Source organism: Pseudorca crassidens, chromosome 2, assembly GCF_039906515.1.
Source record: "Pseudorca crassidens isolate mPseCra1 chromosome 2, mPseCra1.hap1, whole genome shotgun sequence".
In the NCBI taxonomy this organism is placed as follows: Eukaryota; Metazoa; Chordata; class Mammalia; order Artiodactyla; family Delphinidae; genus Pseudorca; species Pseudorca crassidens.
In genome coordinates, this window is record NC_090297.1 from 124609756 (window position 1) to 124617495 (window position 7740).

The 7740-nt window shown below is 42.3% G+C and overlaps 1 long non-coding RNA gene across 1 annotated transcript; it reads left to right on the forward strand.

The window, feature by feature from the left end:
• Positions 1-418: 418 nt before the first annotated feature.
• Positions 419-7284, forward strand: LOC137211711 (uncharacterized). The gene is made up of 2 exons (XR_010937188.1): positions 419-513; positions 6421-7284. It is a non-coding gene; the product is annotated as an uncharacterized lncRNA (long non-coding RNA).
• The last annotated feature ends 456 nt before the right edge of the window (positions 7285-7740 follow it).

The following is a 7740-nucleotide window of genomic DNA, read 5'->3' on the forward strand; positions in this document are numbered from 1 at the left end:
TCACAAAGCAGATGGAGTAGAGAAGTGCTTCTCAAATCTGAAATGCATAAGAACCAATTCAGAATCTTTCTATAATTACAGGTACCAGTACCCTACCTGGACCTGCTAAATCAGAACCTCTGGGGCCAGATACCTCTGCGTCATTAAAAATAGCCTCCAGAAGTTCTGATTCTCACAATAGTTTGAGACCAGCTAGTGTAGAGCCGTATCTAAAAGACACTGAGGAAAGGAGATGTTGGAGAGTGCCCATTCCCTGGATCAATCCTAAATATGCCTTCATGTTATAGCTGTGATTTCAGATCATGGATAGAACTAAACCACTGGGAACACAGCACTGGGCTAATAGAACTCTTTCCTCAAGCAAGAAGGGGCCCAATGCTGACTCAAACATTGCTAATGATGGTCATAATTGTTTCCAAGGTCCTCGAGTGAAAGGAAGCCCGAACAAGTAAATGAAGGCAGAGTGGAGCAGGGCTACCAAGCACAGGATGAGTGTGACCTTTGGAGGTCAAGGTAAAGGAAATAGAGAAACATTGAAGCAGGAAACTATGTGTGATTTGCTCACCGGTGTATCCCTGGGTTAGGGGACACTGTGATGCATTGCCCATGTCCCACCTTCAGGATGGAAGCATAGACTTTCCCTAGCTGCTGGGAATGCTGGCTGCGGACGGTTCACAGCTGAGTGCCTTCTCAGGCATTGTCCCTGGTAGAAGAAAGTTCCTTGCCCAAGGTTTTATCCCCTCTACGGTCGCAGACCAATGGCTGGTCAGTACAGTGGTACAAAGGCCTGGGGCCCTTGCCTCAATTAAGACAACTCTGAAGGGCCATCCTTAGCTCCAGAACTCTCTGTATGACTAGCTGAGGCCTTCGTTGATACTGGGTCAAAATTCAACTTCTACTTTTTCCCAATCCTGCCTTCCTCACTCACTTACAGGTGTCGTAGCCAAAAGCATTTGTCAATAGACCTGCCAGCAAAATCTGTTTCCTAGGGAGCCCAACCCAAAAAGATACTCATTGTAGGGTTCAAATAGTATTTGTGGAAGTCTGAGTGAACACTGGAAGGGGGTAGAGCTGCCAGTAAAATCAATTCAATTTAGTATAAACATTCCTCCAGAGATGGGAAAGAATGGAAACCATGGCCACTTTCCATAGTTTTATAGGCAAACATTTCCTAAGATATAGGACAGCCTCCAATTAATGATGCTGTCATAATTTATTATTTCTTTGAAAGACAGACATTTAAATGATTGCTGCAGAGCACAGTAAACAAAAAGTCCAAAGCGGCCATAAACACATAACTATTCATCAAAAAACTTTTAAAATCCTTTAAAAGTAATGGTGTTTTGCCATGTGTAAAATCCAATAGACCTAAGAATTTTCAAATGGACGTTAAGGTAGCATTACTTTTCCTCTGGCCAAATTAACCAAAAGGAGAGAGGGCAATCTTATTGTCATGTCTATCGGTGTCTATCAGGCCAAGTTCAAATTATATTAGTGTAAGTGGATCAGGAACTTGTGAATTAAATTACCCTTTGGATGTTGTGTATGTAATCATTAAGACCATCACCCTGGCAGATGGAAAATGCTTGCGTCACAGCGCAAATACCACTGAAATCAGACTCCTTGTTACTCTTCAAGAGCCTGTATAATAATAAAACTTGGTCTCTTGATTGAGAGTCCTATCCTGTTTATTATTTCTTTAAGAGGCAATCATTCATACATGAGATGTGTCGTTTATGCTGCCAGGTCATTTCTTATTGAGACACAGATGGAGAAAAAAATAAATTTCCTTTACAACTACCCTCACCCATAGTATAATAGTGTGTGGACTCCAAACCGGGTCTCTCCTTTGTTACTATCACTCTGGGCTAAGTGAGCAGCAGACCTGCCTTGACGTGGCCAATTTGGAGTTTTTTAAGATTTCAGGACATTTATCTCAAGGGAGCCTACTAATAAAACTTGTAATGGCTGCCAATGTTTAATAGACAGGCAAGGTCTTTGGTTCTAGGCACTTTGCAGTCATTATCTTGAATCTTATTGAGAGTCAGATATGTAGATAAGTATTCTTAGTTATGTTTTAAAAATGATAAAACTAATTCAGAAAAGCAAATAGATTACCTAAGTTTGCATAATGATTAAGATAGCAGACCCGGGATTCAAACCCGAGAATAGACTAACAAGCATCACTAGGACATTCTGCTCCTTTATTTTTTATAAGTGATTCCAACTTGATAAAAACAAAGAAAAAGCAGGAATCCGAAAGGAGAGTAAGAGTTAAACCACTGGCTGTCTTGGAGATATCAGCTAATTCTTGGTGATCTGGGTGACCACCCATGTTGTAGGAGTCCATGCAAATCAGAGAGGGTAAGGAAAGCCGGAACCCTAAAGACCATCTACTCTTCACAAAAGAATAAACTAAGTTACAAGAAAGAAAACACACACACACAAATAGGGCCCACAAGGAAAATTGCCGCTTTAAACTTGGCCACAGATGGAGAGGAAAAAAAGTATTATTCCCCGAAATAAGAAATCTTAACTGAACATTGGCCCTCTTGGGATTTCTTGCCAAATTCATATTACCTATTTAGTTTAAAAAAACTGCAAGTTAAAACTTTATTTTTAGATTGTATTCCATCTGTAGCCCCCTATCATCTGGCTAAACAAAACACAATTTCTTTATGGAAGAATATAGCTTCACCAGGACCCTTTTCCACATAAAGTTAAATCAAACAAGAATATAATCAAAAAGCATGGAAAAAACAGGGTATCACGGATGAGAACCAGCAGAAGCAAACAGGTTGTAGAATCAGATGCATGAGGATTTCAGATATTGGATTTGTTAGTTGTGGTATATAAAGTGTGTATATTTAATATGTTTAAATACATTTTTAAAAATTTTGCCCGCGCTGTGCAGCTTATGGGATCTGAGTTCCCTGGCCAGGAATTAAACCTCGCCCCTCGGCATTGAAAGTGCGGAGTCCTAACCACTGGACCTCCAGGGAATTCCTAGTTTAAATACATTTTTAAAAGTGCCAGGGGCTTCCCTGGTGGCGCAGTGGTTGAGAGTCCGCCTGCCGATGCAGGGGACACGGGTTCATGCCCCGGTCCGGGAAGATCCCACGTGCCGCGGAGCGGCTGGGCCCGTGAGCCATGGCCGCTGAGCCTGAGCGTCCGGAGCCTGTGCTCCGCAACGGGAGAGGCCACAACAGTGAGAGGCCCGCGTACAGCAAAAAAAAAAAAAAAAAGGTGCCAAAAGTATGAGCAAGAAATAAGAGACTACAAAAGTGACAAAGGAGAGTCAAATAAGATCAAATATAGCTCCTATAAAAGAAAGTATACTTGAAATTTACAAACTCATTGAGTAGGCTGAGCAACAGATTAGACACAGCTGAAACGATAAGTGAACTGAAAGCATCAATTTGCAGAAATAAGCCAGGATGTAGCACAGGGAAACAATGAGATGGGAAACATGAGGAGTATGGACCATAGAGACTAGATGACTAACTTAGGTCTAATCAGAGTTCAGGAATGAAAGTGGAGAAAAGGCAACACTATTTTAAAGAATTGATGATTGATATGAACCTTTAGTTTCAGAAAGCCCAAATGTACCCCAATCAGACTTTAGCTTTTGTTACCTTCAGTGCACCACCAGCTCCGGATTCTTCTAGCATCATCTTTGGTGACAGTTGGCAGCCTGAAAGTCTTCCTCAGTGTTCCTGCACCACCCAAACCTGCTTTCCTGTGCCCTTGTGATTGAGAGCATCTCATTCCTTGCTTCCTCCTGATTCCCAGCACTAGACTGTTGCTGATTGTTGCTAGGGGCTTGCTAATCTGCTCTAGGCATGCCCTGGGTCTCAGGTTGTTAGGGTGGGTCTTTCTCTTTGGTCCTGCCCTACTCTCAGCAGTGGGATTCTTATAAAAACTGGCCCAGGGAGATTTCCATCCCCTTACCCTGGGGCTAGTGTTTTTTCTTTTCTTTTGCTTTCTCCCAGCCCCAATGGGTCTTCAATTTTTTTTTTTTTTTTTTTTTTTTTTTTTTTTTTTTTTTTGCGGTACGCGGGCCTCTCACTGCTGTGGCCTCTCCCGTTGCGGAGCACAGGCTCCGGACGCGCAGGCTCAGCGGCCATGGCTCACAGGCCCAGCCGCTCCGCGGCATGTGGGATCTTCCCGGACCTGGGCACAAACCCGTGTCCCCTGCATCGGCAGGCGGACTCTCAACCACTGCGCCACCAGGGAAGCCCTGGGTCTTCAATTTTGACCTAGGGGTGACAGAGTTAGCTGCCTTCCCACAAGCAACCGCAGGTTTTTGTTCGTTAGAGGAGAGGGTGTGGGTGATGTTTCATGCTTTATCTGCAACTGGCCTGCACCATCCATGGACGCTCCCTTGGGTCGGTCCCTAGCCCTAACTTCAGACCTTCCATGAGCACCCAGTAGATGTCCAGAGGGAAGAATCTCCAAGTGGATGAATACGGCCTTAGTGTCTCTGGCTCCCAGGGGTTCCATCTTTCACAGTAGCCTACACTCGTCCTCTAATAACTTGTTAAAAAACATTAGCTGCCTCCTTACACGCAAGATATGTAGCCCCGTATTCCTTCTGTGCTTGGCCACAGGTGACTCAGTGCTCATGTCCCATCTCTCCTGGGAGGCCCCCTCTCCACGCAGATCAGTCCAGGATTAGTGAGAACTAAGACAGCCTCTCCCTTGAAAAGCCTTCCTTAGACCTTTTACCTTTGTTACAGACCAAGATGAGTTTCACCCTCTCTATGGAGGAAAATTTGAAGAAATAATACACCCAAGAGAACCAATAAAGTATTATTCCTTTTTTAAACCCAACTCCTGGGTACAGTAGCAAAATTTCAATATATATATAAGTTAAATGAATGAGTCAAGAGGAGATTGCTATTGTTTATTTAAGATAGAGCAGCAGGCCTAATAGGAAGTGTTAACAGATGTGTACCACACCTAGAGAAGAATTTGCAACGTTTAAAATCAATGGGATTAATACATTATAAAAATAATTCCTATTAATCATTGAAAAAATAGAAAATGAGTAAAAGATATGAATACAATGCACAAAAGGAGAAACCTGGACGACTAAAGTTAAAGAGATTCTCACCCTTACCTGTAATAAGAGATATAAAAATTAAAACAACAATATTATGTCACTTAATACCCACTTAATTAATGTCTCTTATGACATATTAATTATGTCACTTAAGAGATATAAAAATTAAAACAACAATATTATGTCACTTAATTGAAAAAAAATTAAAACTTAGAAGACTCCAAGTTTTCAGCAAGTTGGGAGAAACAGGAATCCACATGCCTAGCTGGTGGGAGTGGGAACAAACACAGTCTTCTTGGAAAGTCATCTGGCAGCTCTGAGGGGAATTAGGAAGTCTATGCACCCTAGCTTATTAAGGTAAAATAAAGTTAATAAATGTGGTCCTTCCATAGTCCTTTGCTCTTAGGTTGGGTTCTTCAGGAGGGAGACTCTGGAGACATGGAAATCTGTGTGCTGGAAGTTTATTGGGGAAAGTCCTTGAGATCAAGAACTGTGAGAGAGTAAAGGAGGCAGGGTTGGGTTAAAGGAGAAGCTGAACTACGGTGCAGTCTCCACAAAGGCCTCAGCTGATCCCACAGGAGCTCTGGGCTGCACTGTCCCTTCAGAGTTATCCCGAACTGAGGACAGAGAACCAGGTCTCTCTTCCCTTGCATCAACCAGTCACTCCTCATAATCAGAATTTGGTTCATGGAGGAGCCTGTAGGACTAACCTGCTAAAGTATTTGGTAGTTTATTATCAACTGCTTTTTCGCAACCCAAAGACGGTTATGGGTTTTTTTTTTAATAGATCTTTATTGGAGTAAAATTGCTTCACAATACTGTGTTAGTTTCTGTTGTACAGCAAAGTGAATCAGCCACGTGCAAGATGGCTATCTTGAATGAAGCAATTCTTTTAGAAAATATTATTTGCAAGACACCATGGCAGGAATGCAAATGTATTCATCACAGTTAATGTATTTGGGGGAACTGCGTTTAGATCACGTGTCTGATGCCATGTAACTTAAATTTAGAAATAAAATGAAGTATGCAGAAGTAAATCCTTTGTAAAATGAGGGCAGTAACAATATCTATCTCATAGGGTAGATATGAGGATTAAAAAGACCGCCACAAAATAAATGCTAAAAATCCCCCCCAAAACCAATGTCCACCCCCAAGAGATCTGGATTTCATTCATTTAACTTAAAGTATAGGCCATTCTAAAAAGCCCTCCAGGTGATTCTAGTGTAATCAGGGTTGAGAGCTACTGCACACAGTTAATTCTCCAGCCTCATGAGTTACTTGCCTCTTAGTAGTTGTAGTGAATAATCCACACTTCGTTGAATGGTGATATTCTCTCAAATTTCTGCCTTTCACAGGTGCTGGACAGGCCTTTCTCCCCTTCTTTTCTTCACCTAGGCCTGAGAGTCCATCAAGTCTGTCAACACTTGGCTCAGACGTCGGAGTCCCTCCAGGACGGGGCTGTGTGCCTTCCTGGGTGTTTCCCACTGTCCCGCTGCTTTCCTCTAGCATGGCCTTTGTCCCAATGTGTTGTAATTGTCCAGTCAGTCTTCATGTATATATGGTGAGTCTCTTGAGGTACATATTATATCTTAAAATCTTTTGTGTCAAGAATAGTCCCAGCAGTAAACATTCGAAGGAATCACTGGATCCTGGCTGGAGCATCACGGTGTTTTAGACGAAACACTAATCTATATCTGAGTCCTTTCTTCACTACTAACTAGGTATGTAGGCCACCTCGAAGATGATTCCTCAGTGAGCCCTGTCTCCTGCAGTTCACGCCCCACTGTAATCCCCTCCCCTTGAGCATGGTAGATTTACTGTCTCCCCTCATAAAACACAGAAGAAATGACAGATGTCACTTTCAAGGTTAGGTTGTAAGATGACTGTGGCTCTGTGTTGGGTGCCCTCTCCCATGCTCTCTCTGTCTCACTGAGGGAAGCCAGTTGCCCCATTGTGACCTGTCCTATGGAGAGGCCCACACAGCAAGGAACTGAGGGAGGCCTCTGGCTAAGAGTTAGTGAGGGACTGAGATCCTTAGGCTAACAGGCTGCAGGGAACTGAATTCTGCCCCACAGTGAGCTTGGAAGCCAACCGTCCCCCAGGTGAGCCTCCAGGTGTAGCCTTAGGATAGACTCTGAGCCAGAGGCATCCAGCTCACCTGTGCCCTGATTCTTGACCTACAGAAACTGTAAGATAATAAATGTTTGTTGTTTTAAGTCTCTAAGTTTCTGGGTAATTTGTTACACAGCAATAAATAAAAAATACACTGGCTGTATATTCTTAAGCAGTGATTTAATTCATTACACTCCCGTTTATTCATGTGTAAAAATGGAGATAATGCCATCCACTCCACAAGGGTGTCATGAGACTTAAATGATATGATGCAGATGAAACCTATTCTTACAGTATTAAATGTGACATAAAAGCTAGATATCCATCTCCAGGAACATCATATTTTAGATAGAGGCCTTTTCAATCTTGTTTAATATCATGCATTATGAGCTCCCAGAATTAATAAGGTAGAGGTATATGCTTAACTTTATTATATCTGCTGGGATGACACTGAAGTGTCAAGCTGTGCATTTAATTAATTTAACATTCAATGCCTATACACATTTCTCTTTTCTCATTTCATTCAGCTCACAATTAACTCCTGTAGTAAAAATCACAGCATC